Here is a 19867-nt window from a genome sequence, read left to right as displayed (position 1 = left end):
CGGAATCTGACCATCCCCTTTTCTCGCTTTCCACCGTCTACCGTTCGTCTTCTTTTCCATCCACTTCTGTTTCTCCTTTGCTTTTCCTCTTATTTTACTTCCGCCTCTCGAGCTGACGAGTCTCGACTCGAGGACAGAGCGAGAGCGCCGCACGGGGGTGGCTGATTGGATTGTAAGCTCAATTTACACTACCTTCGGTTTCCAGCTTTCTTTTTTGCAAAACGACGCAGTCCGTACCACCGAGACGCGCTGTTTCAGAAAGTTAGAGTTTCGAGCGCGCGAGACTACGACGGGACGATGGATAACAAAGCGTCGTTATAATGACCGGAACTACGAGGGAAACTTTCGACAAAGTGAAATTGAGTGTGCATGATATTTCACGGAATTACCTTTCCTTTCTCGCGTGAAACGTTTCGTTGTATCCTCTTCCTACCTTCGTCTTTCTTTCTTCAATTTCCTCGTCCATTATACCTAGTGCGTAACGACAAAGTATAACCTGCCAAAATTTCACATTCTTTACTTTTTACAACTTGGAAAATTATATCACTTTCCGGTTGTGTTCACTACTTTTTGACAAAACTTAAAAGTGTCTAAAAACCAGATTTTATCTGCGAGTTCATGCTATTTCTGTCCTAGAATCAATTTATAATCGAGAAAGCCTCCTGTCTCAATGTACCTTGCACCCCGAATTTCCAGTATTTCGGTGAAATTTTCGGTGCGTGTGACGAAGAGTATTGCCGGAAAATTCTATGTCGAATAAGCTCTAACGAATCCATTGTTCGGTCTGATTTCCGGAAACTCGTCCAAATTACCACCCTTTCGATAACCCTGCCGTGTCTTGTAAAACAAACTAAACAAACGGGAAAAGTAAAAGGTACAAAAAAAAAAAACAAGAAGGGAAGAAGAATTGGAAACCGATGAAAGAGTCCAGTTCGCACGAAATGCACGAATGATTTCTACCGCGAGGGTGCACGGACCTCGCAGCGTTAGATAGAAACACGAGCTGCAAACCAGAGATAGCCAGAAGAACGGAATGAAAAGGAAGGAATACCTATTCTAGTAGGACAACCCCTCTCATTGTCCACGGTCAATAGTTTTTTCTCCGTTTCCGTTCGACCGATATTACCACGAATCAGCAGAACTCGACGATTGCGATACGGGCAAATTAATTTGCAAAGATTTTCGATGCAACCTTTTATCTTGCCGTTTAATAAAGCACCGGTGAACGTGGACTCTTATCTAACTTCCGTCTGTATTTCGAATATTTTGCTGGTGCAGAGTGCCTTGTAACTAGTGTTACTCGCAAGAGGTGGTAGGACGTCATTCTGAACAAAATTTTCCTTTACAAAAATGGGGGTTGGTGCCTCGTTATAGCTAAGGATGATATACGAAAATTTGAAGTTAATCGGTGACCGAAATTATTTAACCCTTATTAATTATTTTGAGACTGAGAGTTTTTATCGGACAGTTTTTCGTACAAAAATGATCCAGCGAGCGTCAAGAGTTAAACAGCCATGATCGAGCGGAATCCCTGTCACGGTAATTCGATCGACCCATTCTTCTTCGATGCGTTATACGACGAACAGCAGCGTGAAACGAGCTCTATATCAGATTTAGACTCGGCGGCGTCGAAACGCGCATAAGGGATTGGAGATCGATAAAATCCCGGTCGGAAAATGCGTCTAGGGCCGAACAGCTATGTTGGCGCGATCATCGGACACGGCTCGCACCTCTATATTTTCTGGTAAAGACAGGCAACGATTACCCCTGGTGCGAACGTAATTACGGTCGAACGAGGCGCGAGGCGAAGGCTTACATGTAAATTGCTGCTTAAAGGTACGATCAGAACGCGTCAATCCCGCCAGCTAGATTAGAAAAAGCAAGCAGCCTCTTACACGGTTCACTAGTCATCCGGTTCGTAGGAATCCCCAGGGACAAGGGAAAAGGGAATGGAAACTCGAAGGAGAATAAAAGACCGGTTCGATAATTTTGCGCCGAATCGATGATCAAACTGGACTCCATTTTAATTCTGCTACAAATTTGTTATTTTTAGATAATTTAGTCATTCCACATTGCAAACTTATCAGAGATACAAACATTCTTGGCTTATATTTGCTTGAGCAAATATATTTGGAACAGTGAATGGTTCGTAATAAGAGACGTTTGTTTTTCTTGATTTTAGCATGTTTTCGCGTACTCTTAATTGAAGTTTATTTTTGGCCAAACTCGATGAAGAGGTTTATTGCACTTGTACACAATACACGGTGAATATCGTAATCGAGTAACAAAAATATCGCTGAAGAGCTTTCGTAATTAAGAGGAAAAATAATTGGAATGTTTGAAGAGTCGAAGTAACAAATTGTGTTAGCGAAAATTAGCGATTTTGCAACGGCGGCTTTTTTAACGAATCGTCCACGGAAACAACGAAAATTGTTTGTGCCGTGGTTTGTCCTAAATTGTATCACGCGTTGCGATTTTATTCGTTTGCAAATACACAGATGTGAAGATACGAAGATACAGAAATTCAGAAATATGGAGATATACATATTTACAAGTATAGAGATATACAGCTTCAGAGATAACTAGACTGCAGTAGAAGTTCAAAGTTTTAAATTACTAAATTTCCCAAGAAGAAACGTCGCCATTTTGTTTACCGTAAACCGAAGAAATATAAGAAGATACACGATCTGTGCTTATACGGTTGTAGATTTTAAAAGATCTCGGAGTTGAAAAATTTTCGCAAATTCCTGGCGGAATATTCCCCGGACGTGGTCAAAGAAACGACGGTTGATAACATTCGACGAAAATACCTTCGATAAAATATCCTGCGCAACGTCGAACGCGTCTATACGCGTCGCGTATATAACCGACAAACTCCCGACGATTCCCTCTTCGTACCGGGTGCACATATTCCTCGATTCTATCTGGGTACATACGTCTATCTTCGTTTACGTATTTTCATCTCTCCGGGAAGGGGATTGGGAGCTGTGCTGAAAGGAACCGTGAAGAGTCGGCGGCGTCGAGCGCGGGCGTCGGCAGCCTCGAATTCAAAGAATGATTGATTCTGGCTTGAAATTCCTCGGCCCTGGTGTTCGCGCAAATCGTTCGAAAGAGAAAGAAGGATTCCCGCGATATTCGCTCGCAATTAAGAAACGCGAACGGGAGGTGAGAGCCGGGCGTGAAAATCAGTGTTAAACGCGGCGCGGCACGAGGCGAATATCCGTTCGAAATAACGTTGTCCAACCGGGAGACCCCATCGGCGGAGACGAAATCCGATTTGGCGGATTTGTTATGCTCATGAAACGCGAAAATCGAGACGCGCGGCAACGGGGGCGTCGGCCCAGTCTCACCCAGTTCCGCATTTATTAAATCAATTTTCCGTGGGAAACTACCGGGCGGCACGGTTTTTTTCGACGGACATTAACGTCACCCACCCTTCGTCCGACCGACCGGCTGAATACGGAGAGAAATCAGCCATCGGACAAGCGACTCGTGATTCGAACGCCAGACGAAACGAGCAATAAAACTGCGAATTTCTCCTCCTGTGCGCCTCCTTCCGTTCGCACCCTGTCGAAACGAATAAAGCTCCCGGCTTCCGCGTCGTGGTTTTCGTCGCGCGCATCAGCACTGCCAGGACACGTTCCGTAGAAACCGAGATAAATGAACGAATCGAGGGAAAAGCGAGCGGAGAAAAACGATACGTCTGTCGGACAGTCGGCCGACGACGGTTCCGAGGGAAAAGAATTAACTGTATCCAGTCTCTATTAACGTAATGAAAAGAAAGCGTACTCGAGACTGTTGCGTCGCGTCGAACGCGTTTCACCGTAAGATCGCTGATGAAACGGCGATAATAGGAAGAAGAAACGATCGAGAGAAATGGTGGGAGGGGTACTCCGCGCAATTAGATCGCTTCTTTCCATCTTCCGTCGAATTCCGGGATTACAAGCGCTGTCGCAATTAAAGTTCTCGAGATCGCTTCGATAGCGGCGGCCGAACGATATCTGGACTTAAGAGAAACGGTCTCCAGACATTGGACCGACCCTCCAAAACCACATTCCCCTAGCGATCGCTGCAAAACGCTACGAGGATCGTTTGCGAAAAGCAGCCGAAATAGTGGCGGCAGTAACGGTTAATACCTTTACGACCCCGAACCCCGGAGAGAGAAGGAGAAAAAAATGAAATTCCCTCGTAATGGGTCGTGATAGCGGCTCGTGGGAAAACGGGTTGCGATCAAATTACAGCCGGAGTTCTCGAAACGCTGTAAAATTTTATTTTATACTTTGGAAGGCAATTCGAGCGGAAACCACCGCGCGCCATCTCGTTCTTTCGGTGCCACCTGAACCGACCGTGGCCGCGGTGCACATCTGCAGACGCCATTAGCGGTTCGAAATGTGGCCGAACAAAATAGGGAGACACGGGTTAACTCGGGCCCATGACTCTAACGGCAACGCAAATACTCGCGAGTTCACGGCTGCACGCTCCAACAGTTACCCCTGCTTGCGAGCGTGATACGACGCGATGGAGCAACGCATTCGCACATACTCACGATTATGGAAACCGAGAAATTCTACAAGTTACCACTTGTTTCTAAACCGATTCGAACGTTTTTCAATTAAATTTTTACGCGTCAAGTAATGAGATACACTCGGGATATAAGAAATACGATAACTAACTTTCTAATCTACCTGCAATAGCATTATTAATTGCAATAGCATTTGCAGCTGTCGGGGACATACCACATGTGACAGAATATCTTGTGGGTAGTGCGTTACGATAGTGTGTACGTAACATGTTGCGTACAATCGCGTCAAATTATGACAATATTCAAACCGTTTCGAACCATGGAGACCAATTAGAATCTTAGAACTAGAGTCACCGATGACCAACAGCACGAATGTATAAAAATCGTCGAAAGTTGGACTTGGATATGAAGGTTGATCCCGAATAATAATTTGTGAATTCCGAGCGGTGTGCGGCGATTTCTCGCGTACGTGCACGCGGATGAACAGGCGGCCAACAGGCGGGCACACGCACGCACGCAGGGCTGCATTTCAACGTTCTCCCGCATCGAATTGCGGTTGAAACGGGACGAGTGTGCACAGGCGGCAGAGGTGTTGCGCGGGGGGCAAAAGCGGGCGGTAACGCGAGCGCCCGGCTGGGTGGCAGCCACGGGCACACGCGGGATCGCATTCAGGTAAATACCTCGGCATATAACGGGTGCACATAAAGGAGAGCGAGCACATGAGGTATGAAGAGAGGAGAGGAGCAGATAGCACCCGGATAATAGCGGAGAACCATCCGCCAGAAAATCTCTTCCAGTGGATATAACGGCGCTGAACGAAGGAAGAGGGGAGAGAGGGTGGATGGTAATATAATGGATATACGTGGAGGCTTCATGCAATGCATACTAAAGCTCGTCTGACCGTTCGCGTAAGCCTGGCGCGTCGCGTTTTTTCGCCACCGCTCCTGTTAGCGCCGCGGACGAGTCGCGATTAAACCGCAACGCGCCGTTGCTTCTCTGAAATGCTCTCTCGGATCAGGTTATCCGATTGAACCTGATAATTGAGATCATTAACCCAGCAACCGCCTCTACGTCCTCTTTGAGGTCAAGATCCAATCCGGACGGATTCAGAGAGTCTTAGCGATGGTCCTTAGCGAGCTTCTATTTAGCTAGGAATTACTAAAATGGACGATTACGTTTATGTTTGCTGCTACGTGTTGCTACGCCATCGTTCATTTAGTTTGCAATTAACCCCGTTCTAACGGCGGACTTTAGACTTGAAATCAGGGGTAATCAGGATTTAGGGGTGCTGACATATAAAGATATATAAACGCAGAGTTCTTGTGTACATGTGTCTTATCTATTTGTATATGGATCTCCACGGATGTGTAGACACCATGAAAGTCGAATGATTTGGGAATATAAAGAGATCTATGAATATACACATCCAAAAGTATACGTTGTTACGTATAGATCTTGTGCTACAAACTTATAAGAGTACAACATACACCTTCTGATAAATTAGATGCTAATGGAGTGTCCAAATCGCGTCAAACATTCGAGTCGTTAAATATTCGAGGACATCATCCCCTTTCAGTTGATCCCAGAGATATCCACCCCTATCCAAAGATCTATTAGTTCCACTGAATCATTAAGCTTGAATTGAATCCGCGTCGCGCAAACAATTAACGCGTCCCTTCGCGTGGACGGTTTTCGTCGAACGTCCAGACAAACGTTCGATGACGAAACGATCGGTGTAAACGATCCCGAATAAAAAAAGAACGAAAGAGTCGAACAATAATTTGCCGGGGTCGGCTTTTTCCCGGTGAACACGATAGTTGGCGCGATCGTAATTAACGCGGGATCGTGGTCCATGGCCGTACTAAATGGATCATCGAGAAAGCCGCAATCGAATTCGAGGCTGGAGCGTTCACGGGCAAATCCGGAACAGATCGGCCGGCTGTAAATTCGCTAAATGGCCAGCTGCGCTGTAGCCAGAGGCCGCGTGTGTGCGTGCACAATTCACCTAGTTTATTCGCAAAAATTAACGCTTAAGCCCTTGGATAAAATGATACTGAACGATCGTTGATCCCGATAAGCTCTCTACCCATGGCCGGTGGTCGTAGCGTGTATACGCGTATCCAGTAGCTGGTATATGTACCGGTCTATGTACAGCCCATTCTATCCAATAGCCAGATCCAATACAGTCGTACAAATAGATACAGTTGCACTTTTGCCTTTTCTCTGTTCCTCCTCTATCTTCTATTCTCTCTCTCCCTCTATTTGTTGTTTTGTTTGTTTGTTTGCTCGCTCTTCCTGCCTCGATCTCTTTTTCCATCGCGTACATTCTCGTTATCGGGGTGATATTTCAGTTAGCGGGGCTTAACGGAAGCGATCTCTGTTCTGCTCGGTGGAGTTTCGCGAAAGGGTTTACAGTATCACGGGCCCGGCAAAAAAGGCACGAACACGCGCGGTCGATGCGACGGAATTTACGGCCGCGACGCGACGCCTTCACGCGCAGTTAAACTTAACGCCTATTTACGCGAAAAGTAACGAAAATTAACGCGGCGTATTCGGCGCGAAACGATTCGAATCCGAACGGATAATCTGCCGCGAATCGATAATTGCACGGGAGTAATGTTCCATTGTTACGTTCAATTCTCCAGAGTTAATTGTCGGAAAAATTCGAACGTTTTCATGATCGGTGAACGCGTTACATTAAGGTCATCGATCATCGGCTCCGAAAGAAGACTGATTTTAAATACTGCGAAAATTACATTGATAATTTAAGAAATAGCAATTAACACGTTAAACTGACGCTGAAGCTTACCACTAAAAAATAAAAATTCTATCACTTGATTTTTAATTTAACTTATTACATTTTATGCAATTTTAATATATGTAGAGATTCGACGTACACTTATATTCAAGTGAAGTATAAAATATTTGTACTACTTATAGGTTGATACTTGTATGTACAAGCTACTTATGTGTGTTACCACATATGTATATCTACATCAGTGCATAAACACATATAAAATTATACTCCGTCCTACCAAATAAAAATTTCATTAAAACCCCAAGAAAAATTCTGCAATTTAAATGAAGAAACTCCTAGCAAATTTCCAATAAAGTAGCCGAAAATCAGACGTTAATCGGAAAGAATAATCGTGAAAATTGAGATTACGGATAATACGACTACGAGGCAGTTTCCGACTGATTCCTCTGATGCCCGCCGCAGCCCACGTATAATCAAAGTCATCGAGAACTTAATTTACAGAGGATTCCGTATCCTGTCCTCTCTTTGCCGACGAGTGCGAGGAAATTGGTGTTCGCCGCGTAAGAAACTTTCACACGATCTTTAATTGGAAAACGCTATGGTCCCGGAAATGGAAGTCAGAGTCGACGAAAAATTTGTTTGACGCTGGAAATCGCGCTCTTTCTTCTCTTCGTGATAATTCCGCTTCGATCCCGAGCGTATGCAACTATCATCGACTTCGAGTAATTACCTACACGCTTAATAACTCGACCGTAAATTGCACAATTACGGAACTGATTTATTACCGAATTTAATTTCGTTGATAAATGGAATTAACGATATAGTCGTCCCATAAGCGAATTATCTTTCGAACGGGTTTTAATTAATTTCTTTTCTTTTAACTGGGATTTTTATTTAAATACCTTAGGTACTACATGCGAGCAATTTTTTACTTTCGAAATTTGCGACTGAAAAATGTAATAGTTCATTCCGAAATTAATATAGATATTGTCTCGAAATAAGTTTTTAATATAAAGTTGAAAATACCTTAGGTACTACATGAGAGCAACTTTTTACTTTCGAAATTTGCGACTGAAAAATGTATTAGTTCATTCCGAAATTAATATAGATATTGTCTTGAAATAAGTTTTTAATATAAAGTAGAAAATACTTTAGGTACTACATGAGAGCAACTTTTTACTTTCGAAATTTGTGACTGAAAAATATAATAGTTCATTCCGAAATTAATACAATTGTTGTCATTAAATGAGTTTTTAATATAAAAAAGAATTCAAGGGTTTTCTCTTTATTAGTACTCGTTAAAATTTTTACGAAATCGTGTCACGAGTTAATCTCCGTCAAATTACTTTCGATTCGAATTACCAGCAGTGTACACTATTAAAAGTCAACAATCTTGAGGTTTACCGATGATGTTCAAATGTCTCGAAGCGATACGAGAAACCGGGTCATATCGTCCTACGACCCGAGAGATCAGACTAAAGCACGCACTGCGTGAAACCCACCGATCATGTCACCTTACGCCTCTGGCTCTTTGCTCGTCCAATGATTGCGATATGTCTGACATACCTCCCGCAAGACAAATTGAAACTTGCTGCTAAACGCGAACTAACTTGTACCTTCTCGATATCATCCACACGAGAGCAAATAATTAACTATTCACGTATGACTGCAAATTAATTTAATCATGTGTACATTATATGTAGAAATTTGCAAATTTGGGAAATGGATTACTTTAGAATGGATTAGCGGATCAATGGATTAGGAAATTTAGACATTTGAGAATTTGAGGTTAAGAAATTTAGAAAGTCAATTTGAGGTTATTTGGACTTCTGTAATTTGAGAAATATTGTTTATTAGTTTGGTGACATTTGATGTTCACGTAAGGTCTCCATAAAAGTTTCTAGGAGATGTAACTAGCAGTAGTAATAACTAGTAGTAAGTGTGAAAATGTAAGAAGTAGCGATGGACGTTAAAACTCGAAGTGATCGTCGCAATCTACTTACGGCTGGGCCGACAGTGATGTCCGCCAGAAAATTGGTTCACGCTACTGCGACCGGTTTAATCTCGAGGACGTCGCGAAGGCGTTGGAAATGCAATCTCCGTGTGCAAAAGACGGGCAGAACCTTTCGCGGCGAACGAGACGCATCGGGATATCTAAATTCATTACCGGGTGTTTCGTGAAGTTTAATTAAACAAGAAACTCCGAGGGATCTTTTGTTCGCGACGACAGGGTGGGGATCGAAGGAACGAATTATTGGTGCGAGGGTGGTGAATGATGGATGGGCGGGCAATCGGGAAAGTAGAAACTGTTCGACGCTTAAAGGTTAACGCGTCGTTACGCGCTGCATTTGTTCGTAGTTTCAATTCGTTCTTTTCTGTTTCGTTTGGCAACACGGTCGATCGATGGTCCAACTTTCGACTGCGGTTCGCGCAACATAAACGCACGGAATCACGCCTGGAATTCAAATAAACGTCGGCCAATCTGAAAAAAGAAGCCATCGAGGACCGCGAACTTTCATAATTAATACGATGAAATTTTGAAACGTTCGCCTTTGCTCTCGCGTTGCAATTTCTCAAATTGCAAAAGTCACACGAACCACTTGTCTCGCTTGTTCGCTACGCGACACACTTATTAAAACGTTTCCGCGCGCAGACTCGGTTAATAGCCGCGAAACGGCGCCGAGCGAATAAAAATTCTTCGCGAATACAAAAACATGTTTTGTCCTTCGTCCGGCGTTTTTACGACCCCTCTGAACCACCCCCACTTCGTTCTCTTTTAATATTCCGTTGTACCGCTTCCTGTTTTTTATTGTTCTTCTCGTTGCAATCTAATCCCTGGATATTCTTTATGGACGATATTTGCATTCTGTTTGTGTTTCCGACACGAAATATTGGTGCGACGTTAAACGATAATTAGACAACCTGTTTAATTTTTACATTTCTTGCAAATTGCTCTGTACAGTTAATTATCAAAACTTCTCACAAAAAAAACATATATTTTATGATATTTTACGAGTTCGCAATTTTTATGACTTTGCAATATCTTTTGCTTGAACAATTAAAAAGAAACAGCACATTTTTCTTCCTCTACCTGAAATATCTGTTGACTCGAAAGTAAAAATGTCTCCCAATCTGAAAGTTTGTCAAAGTCGATAAAAATATATTACGGAAGTATCGATGTAAACATTACCAGTCAAACAGACCCTTAATCTTTGACCCAGAAATCACGTAGCTCGAACGTTATTTTGAAACACGCAAATGGAAACTAAAATAACACAGTATTTATACGACTGTTTGACGGTGTTCAAGTGTATCAGCTAAGTGCACATGATCGATGAAATATTCGTTAATTACACAAATAATGATTCTCGAACAACAATTTTAAACATATTGAACCTTCGCGTCTTGTTAAGTGATCCTGCAAATTCTGCGAGTTTTCCGCGAAAACATTTAAAACAATAACAATCATCAATGTTGCCAAAGGTGTTAGCAGTTTGTTGAAATCCTCTAATTGCTCCCTCTCGACGAACATTTGCACCGAGCATTTTTCGCCCGCAGTCCTTGAACCAGGCGGAAACATGAGAACGCGTTACACTCTGTTTCGCGTTTTTAATTAAAGCAATAATTACTGATTGATACATTAAAACCTTGATAGATCCCTTCTGAACGTTCAGAAGGCACGAAGTTACATAAATAGATAAATTTGTTAAAATGGTAAATCGTCCGAAGTTGCATTTGCAACTTCAGGGGACAAGCGATGGATTCCTAAGTAGTCGTTCGCGAAAGTTTTGTCGCGTTTCTGCGCGCAAGTTTGCACGCGTTTGTACGTGACGCGATGTACTCTGGAACAATGACGTTAGAAGGAAGAGAAGCCGAGGATAGGCTGTCTGATGGCAAGCAGCGATAGCCAGGACTCTCGAACAGCCGCGTGTGTCTGTGCTCCACACAATGTGCACGGCTGCACAATTGTGTACGCGATTGCCTAGCCGCGAGCGGGTACAAGCCGAGCGTAGACGAGACGACTACGACGAATCGTATCTCGAACGGAAGGCGCAACGTCGTCCATTGTTCCATCGCCGCCACCGTTCGCGACGTTTGACATCGCCGACGTTTCCTTCGCGCTTTAAACAAACCGCTATCTGCGTGCCTCTGTCTTCGCGATCGTTCGTCCCTTTTACCGATTCGAATTTTCCGTAGGTAATTCGGCATTTCGTTCTATTCGAAAATTGCGGGAACGCGTGTATAAGATTGATTTCATTTTGAAAGATAAGAAGATATTGATTGCCAGGTTTACGTAATTGAGAACAGAGTTGAGCTTAAAACGCTTCGAGATCGCCTTAGACTCTGTAAGGATACTTCACACGGAATAGTTTTACAAATAATATTATTGTCTGAGTTCGTTTCGTGCCTTCCCCAAGGTTTTATGGGAACACTCTCCACTTTTGGGAAAAAACACATGCTTACTACTTGCTTGGAAAGCATCAACCGAGTTCGTTCAAACCCAGTCCCGAAACAGTCTGAGGGACTCCTTAATTTATGGTGGTCCTAAACCAATTCTGATCATTGTTCGCACCCTCTTACAACTCAGAATGCTTTGGGATCGGTTTAGAATAGAAATTCCTCGAACTTCAGACTTGGAATACTTTAAACTAGGTGTGCTTCTAACTTGAGATACCCCAACTTGGAACATTCCAAATTTAGAACACCTCAAACTTGAGGTACCTCAAACCTGAAACATCACAAATTCAGAAGACTTTAAACTTGAGATAGCCCAACTGGGAACATCCCAAATTTAGAACACATCCAAGTGGAGATACCCCAAATTCTGAACACTTTAAACTTAAGACACCCCAATTCAGAACACCCCAAAATCAGAACACTTAAAACTCGAAATACCCCGAACACGAAACAGCCCAAATTCACAACCCATCAAACTCGAAACACCCCAAGTTCGAACGAAAGTTTCACTGCACCTCGAAATGCCCCCAATTTAACCAAGCCTGAAACGTTCCACACGTACCCCAAATTTGGAACGCTCGAAGCCCCGAACTAAAAGCGTTTTAAACTTAGAACCTCGCGAACTTAAAACGTTCTAAACTTATAACACCCCAAACTCAGTGGACCTGAAGTTGCTCAAACTTGAAACGCCCGAAACTCAGAACTGTTCACACATGAAACCTCTACCATGTCTTCAGCACTTGAAACGCCCCAATTTCAGAGCGCTGATAAATTTGATAAGTATAGCTGGTTTCGTTGGATGGTTGGGAAAGCGAGTGACAGGATGAAAGGAACCTAACCTATGGTAGTGGACTGCGTTACTTTCGGCCACCCCTTTGCCTCGGAATATAATTTTGTTTCTCCGATTTTAAGCGACGCTCCGGGGCCTAATTTTGTTAAATGAGTTGTTTGCTAACACGGTTAAATTCGGAGCAGTCATCCGGCCAAGCGGATAGGCGGGTGGACAGGCAAGCGGCTTGCCAGCTTCCCCGTCAACCGGCCGGTCCACCAACCAGTAACGAACCGACCGACAGGGTCTCGTACGGGTAATGGTTTGACATGGTTATTGACGTTTCAGGCCGAAATCTAATTATTTGATATACGTGCTTGTCTGCCGTCACCGTGGAATACAGATACGTCAGCCATCACCGCTTCTACAGGGCTCCATTCGTTTCCCCTCTCTACTCGAGCTCCTATATTTTCAGATAGGTTCTCCTGTAAATCACTCGTTAACGCCTAATACCAACGTTACCGCTAAATATCTTTCATCAAACCGTGCACCTCGATCAGATTCGTAAAATAATCTCAATTCTTCAGAAGAAAGAAACAGGCGTCTATGGAGGGTTGAACATTTTTGAACATTTACGTATTACAGTAGTACGAATAATCGGTGCAACGAGTTTGTTTTCGTCGTTAGACAACGATAATTGATAATGATCGAGGAACGAGTTGAAAGTTGCCGGACGTCGATTTGCGTACCGATGTTAATTGCACGAAGAAACAACGCGCGCTATTACCAAGTAAAATGTCCGTCGACACCGGTTTCCAGCAGAGCGAACCGGCGGAACTCTACGCCTCGGGAAACGCGGTACGCTCGCGGAAAACGAAAAATTAAAACTCTGTTGGTCGATTTAATTGTTTTCATCGTTCCCGCTTCCATTTGTATTCCCGTTCGTGATCGCGGGCAGGGAGAAATGAAACGCGGCATCAACGCCGCGACAAAACTAATTGAATATTTATTTACACGCTCGTACTCGCGCGTCGCATCGAGTCCTTAATTTCGCTCGCCGTGATAATAGAAACGAAATATCGCTACCCACGGCTGCATTAAGACCTTTCTCATGTATATTTCATTTCGATGGCAGAAAATTTTGTTGTCGATACTTTGCAATTTTTATAGGTTAGAGCTTCGATCTTTGGGACTTTGGATTTTTAGGAAATGTTGAGCTATTGGAAATTTGGGGGTTTTAGATTTTGGGAAAGGGAGACTTCGAGGTTTGGAAGTTTGACATACATCACCTGCTGGTCCTCAGAATTTTCCAATTTCAGGATTCTCAGGAATAGTTTGTTACTTTAAAATTTCGGGATAGTGAAGAATTAGACCTTCGAAATAGAATGTCGGAATATTCCAGGATTTTTGGACCTTGGGATTTCGAAGCTTTGGACTGGAGAACCTTGAAACGTTGATCTCCAATAATTAGAATCTTGAAATAACCATCGTATATAACTTGAAATAACTAATATATGGAATGGGCATTTTTGCTAAAAATACTTAGAAGGCAAACATTGCGTTAATGAAGTGTATGACTAAATTTGATAGTGAAATTTCGGCGTTCATGATACGCGTTAAATTTTCTGGCGTACTTACGATAAGTACACCAGCACGCGTCTGGTTGTTGATGGGCGCGTACACAGGCGCGAGTCACCGCGATGCAGTTAGTTACTGTCTGATCACACAGGGATGGTCGGTCGAGCAGCTTCGTAATAGCGTTAGGTTATAGGCTAGCTCGTAATATGCACTCCCCCTTCGCCTGTCTACAAGAGAGAGCTACTCTGTCTCTGTCGCTCTATAAACCAAGTGCATGGTTACCAATGGTAGTTTAGTTGTTGCCGTATGGTATATACAGTTTCCATGTTCCAGCGGCGTACTTAACATAATTATAGGACGCTGTCGCATTGTTACGCGGCACGATGCCTTCGGGACAAACGGTGGCGAAGGTTGAACTTTGGTCACGATCCACGTACTGATTTCCGCTTCAATCTCCTACCTTCCACTCGACAAACAATGAACGCGTATGCGATGAACGAGAAACATGGCGAGCGCGGGAGGTGGATAGAGCCCACGTCAATCGGGTCAATCATTGAATTTTGCGTTATTGCGTCGAGGAATATTCCGCGCGAGGAGAAACGATTAATCGTCGATGGTTTCCCATCGGGGACAACGGGGCTCTTGTTTTTTCCAAAAAGAAAAAAAGTCGAAAGCGTTTCGTTAATGGATCTGGTCGTGACGGTCGATCGACGGGCGATACATGTCCGCCACTCGAAGGGCAAAAGGCATTCACGGGAAATCCGCGGAGCTTTTATGACTTCAACGCGAAACCTTGCCGCTGCCGGTTATAAGTGACGCAAATTGGACCGCGCGACGGGCTCCGAAAAATCTGGAAACAGATGGCTGGCAAAAGGGAAGAGGAGAAGAATGGGAAGAGAGAACGAAATTCCTACACCTCGACGCCAATCGGCGCAAAATCGATTCGTGTTTTCAGGCTGCACAACAAAAAAGGTACCGGCACATCAAAGGACGCGGACCGATCGACGGCTTTCCAGCTGAATATTCAGTATAGCTGGCACGTGGAAATTTAACTGCTTAATGCATAAAAAAGAAAAAGGAAAACGACAGATAGAACGCTTTGCTCCTTTTTCGCTCCTCCTCTTCCTCACTTCCGTTTCGATCTGTCCTTGTTCGCCCCGTAGAACCACGCCACCGCCTACTAACCGGTCTGCCATCATCGTGGCCTCTTCCTCTCACCCCGTGGCGCTTTTTTTTTCTCCGATATTTCCTCGTCTACTAATAGGAAGGCTCGTCAATTGCGCTTTTCACAAAGCTCTCTTCCTGCCGCTTTGCGAGCAGCTTTTCTACGGCGAAAGAGCACAGACGCATCTCGGCGCATGCACGACCACGTACACTCGAGTGCAACGTTGGCTTCCTTTCTATAAGGACGCGTACACTTCACAATTTTCATACCTCCAAATTTATAAACTTTTACGTTCTTCAACTTCATTCTCACTTTTTCTGATTCTTTAGATTTAGACACTCATCAAATTCCTGTGTCCACTAATTTCTTCATCCCCAAACACTGTCACATCCTAAAGTCCTATTTCTTAATGACGTTCATACATGTATCTCTAAATTTGTTTTCTCTAAATTCCTTGACTCTCGAATTTTTAAGCTCCAAACTCCAAATTTCTACATGTTCAAATTTTTAACTCATGTGATCCTCAAAAATGTTCAAAGTTAAACAAATATGAAGACCCTTCCTCTGATTGTTATATTTTTTTGAGATTTTTATATTTTACATCGAACGTAGCTTATTTTATCTTCATCATATTTGCATTTTAATTATCTTGTATTATACTGTATACATTTTACCGTGTACTTCTGAGAGACGCGACTCTCTACAACTTTCTCGTCGAAGTTTCTTACTGTCCCTAGACCTTCACATCAGTGCCCATGAGCTCGGTAGACTTGATGTACTCATCACAGTTCCGTAACGCGAGAGTAACTCGCCACGGTTCCGATAGCGAAAGCATCGCGTAATCGTGGATAGATGGACGGCGCATCGGGCGTGCTTATTAACCATATTCAGTAGACGATTAATAGACACGGGAATATTCAACGAGGCCGGCAGATTATAATTTTGTTGCACGCCCGGCGTAATGCCGTGCACGCCGATTAAACGCTGGCTATATTTAACGATAGCGACCGAGTGATGCAAATTTCGCCCGGGGCATTAGTGCGATGTAAATGAACTTAATAACAATTACCGTGCTGTCGGATTCGTGTCGACTAATGCAATGATCGAATCGGCGTTTCGCGACATTTCTTTGAACAGGAAACAAGCAAGGGAACGACGGGAGGCTGCGAGAGGAAGAGGAAACATGGACGTAGACGTCTGGGTTTCGTGACAGGCGAGCCGTTCTTTACGACTTGGTTCGTTGTCGACGAAACCTGCACGATCTGCAACCACATCGACGTTGCTTCGACCACGAACGTTTTTCCCGTAAACATCGCGTCTCTCGAAAGCTAACGCGGAACCAACAAAAATACCCTGTGCGAACGTAGACCGAGTTAAAAAATATTGCGGTGGACAGCTGCGAAAAATCGCGCTAGAAACAACGCCACGGTTTCGCCAGACCTCGCGGTCGGTCAACAAAAAACAAAATGGAAGAACCTCGGCGCGGAGGAAAAATGACGCGAGAGGAGGTGATTAATGCGCGTCCATAACCGATGAAAAAGGAAGGTTGAGCTTAACGATGGCCAATGGTCGCGGCGCTGTAGCGTTAATATTAATGAGCGAGAGACAGATTAAAGATGCGACGTTTCCCGTGAAACTGGGGGCAAAATAAATCGAGAGAAACCTTACGAGCGTAGCTAGTCACGAATTTGCTCGGCGACCGAGAGAAGCTTCATTTCCGTGGAGCGTTCGTTTCGCTCGGCGGTTAACAGAGGCAAGTAAAACAGAAAGATGTCGGAAGTTAGCGTGACTGGTAACCACTCGGAGGGGCTCGAAAGATCCTAATCGTTAACGATCACACGAAGGCGTACGTACGTATGCTTCGTGCAAGCCCATCCGAGTCTCCCAGGAAAGGAAGAACGGAAGATACTCGAGGTCTACTTAGGGGTTTACTTAACTCGAGATTAACTCGGGGTTAATTCACTTAGAAGGAGTTGGCCCCGACACCGCTTCAGGCTGCTATTAGGTATTACCACTGGCGTCAGTAGCACCAGGTTACGTCCGAGGTTGCCACATGTGCCTATCTCCTTCTATCCTTTAAATGACGGTTTAAACAGCTCGTATGACTTGTTCAAATTTTCTGAAAACACCCTTATGCATTAACACTTTCATCACCCTGACAATATGCTACGATTCCATTCACAGCATTTATTTTCTCTTTTCGTCAATGTGAAGGATACGGTGACAGTTATTTGATATTAGGACATTTGTATACATTCCATTTTCTTTTGTTACGCCTCCCTCAGCTGCAAGGACAAGCGTCCATGACGTGACGCATTGTAGACGGACTTATTCATTCTTGGTAATCGACTTTACTGAAATAACTAAAGTACAACGTATACATTGAGCTCTAACAAAAGTAACGAAGATAACTTTATAAGTCTCTGCACTATTACCTCATCTGGATAAAGAACCATTATCCGAAAAGTTATAACGTTTAATCCAAGTGATCTTCCAAACCTAAATTTCAATGTACCAAGGTGTTAAATCTCGGGTCATAATTTGAAAAACTGTGAACCCTCTCCACACGGTAGCACCCTTTAATTATAATTTTATCCCCTTTACCGTCTGCTTTCAAGTTCGAATGGAGAAGGAAGATTCGCCGTTTGGCGGAGAGGAAGGAGCAGGTCTCGCCAGGGGTGGTTATCCGTCGGGGTTAATATCCGATTATCTTAATGTCGTTATCGTTATCCCTCGTTACACTGTTTGCCGGTGTTTACACGTACATTCGCGCGTGTACGCCGACATCGCGTGAGCACGATACAAATTCCATCGGAGCGGTGGCGAATGAGGTCGGCCCAATCGGAAATGTGTCGCGTATTGGCCATTAACGGCGACAGATCGAACGAGCACTCTTCTCTCGGCGACTGGACCGGTCATTTGAATGCCGAAGGACGAAACGAGAGGCTTAACAGGCCGCTGGTGGCGCTTGTCGTTCGCAACATATTGGAAATCACGGCGTGCACGGCATAATAACGAGCCTGCTCCCGATTGTCTATCACCTGCGAATCGCTGCTCGTTCGAACACGCGTGTTCACCTATACGGCCATGTTGATACGGGTTGACACGTGTACTCTCTAGGTAAATTTTGACCGAACTAGCACCGTTTCAATACAAACTCTCTCTGTCCCTCTCCTGTCCGTTCGTCTTTCAGTTGATGAATAGCGACGCGAAATCGCGGGCCAAACAGGCGCAAATTCGGATCGAACGCGTGAGAATCGTTTAAACGTCACGGACTGTATCTGTCAGCCGAGGGATGAATCGGAGGGTGAACAGAGGTAGGGAATTTTTCGCGTCACGAGGCTAGCGACATTGTATACGGCAAGTGCCAAAAACATTATCGGGATCCACATTTTTTTTCTCCGTGTGTGAACGTAGTTTTGTTCGTTTTTGAATATATTTTTTTTGTCGCGTTCGTTTCAATCGTGACACTTTCGAGACCCAGCGGATCGTCGAGTAAAATCGAGCCTGATTCGTAAATCGACTATACACCGATCGGAATGAAAAGTGTTTTCGAGAAGAAAAATGGTGTAGATGCGGTCGGAGAAATTTTTATTATTTGCGGGATTTCGAGATCAGAACTCGTTGGCAGTCTTCGCAAAGGCGTTCATCCATTTCTATTAAACCCGACTAGCTTTCTAGGCACAATGCCTGGGCCCGCTATTGCGACCCTATTACTCGGTCGAACCATTTCTGTTCTTCAATTACGCGATACCGTCCACTTTTGCCTTCCCTTTTTATCATCATCCTGACTCCCCTCCCTCTGACGCTCTCCATGACATCAGACATCGTACCGTACTTCCTCCTCCTCCCTTTCGTTCGCATTATTAAGGGTCATGCTACCCCTGCGTTGTATTCAACCGAGGCAGCATCGATTTTTGTCTCCGACGCGAGTGCATGCGGACGGGCTCGCGGGATAAGAATAACTGGCACGGGAACAGGTGGTGTCCCCCGTTACGCGACCTCCCGACGCAAAACTGATATTCGAAGGTAAAACAAATTCGACCATCGGTATAATTAATCGAGCGTCGAACGCGCGGCAAGAAGAGAGATTGCATTTATATGAAATCGTTAAGCCACGGCCGTTCAATTTGGATTCACGAACACCGCTAATTGATGGACCTCTAATTCCATAAACCTATAATTCCGCGGAGCGGAATTCCATGATGCTGCGAGCGCGCCGGCACGTTTGGATATCGGGACCAGAGACAAAAGTTGATATCGAACGGTAAATACGAACCGAATCCCCCGGATGCCGCTCAAATTCCATTTTCACCACCTTCAACCGTCGCTGCCCAGGGCTACGTGTTCCGCTCTTGTCGCAAGTATACGAACCAGTGATCGAACTGTCCGAGCGAATCAGTGTACCGTCCGATACGCGCGTATCTCCGTCTCTCTCTGCTTTTCTCGCACGAGCACACGTATGCCAACAGAAGGCAATGACAGTTCCCGTGACAGCCACGTGACATTTGCGGGTATGCTGCTAGGCATCTAATTATCGTTTGCCACGTAGAACGCGAGACCGTGGCCGTTTGCGAGAAATTCTTTCGTCAATTTACACGAGACCACGTATTAAAG

This window comes from Megachile rotundata, chromosome 12 (genome assembly GCF_050947335.1).
Source record: "Megachile rotundata isolate GNS110a chromosome 12, iyMegRotu1, whole genome shotgun sequence".
Taxonomy (NCBI): domain Eukaryota; kingdom Metazoa; phylum Arthropoda; class Insecta; order Hymenoptera; family Megachilidae; genus Megachile; species Megachile rotundata.
The sequence above is the reverse complement of the archived record's forward strand: the minus strand, read 5'-3'. Positions refer to the sequence as shown.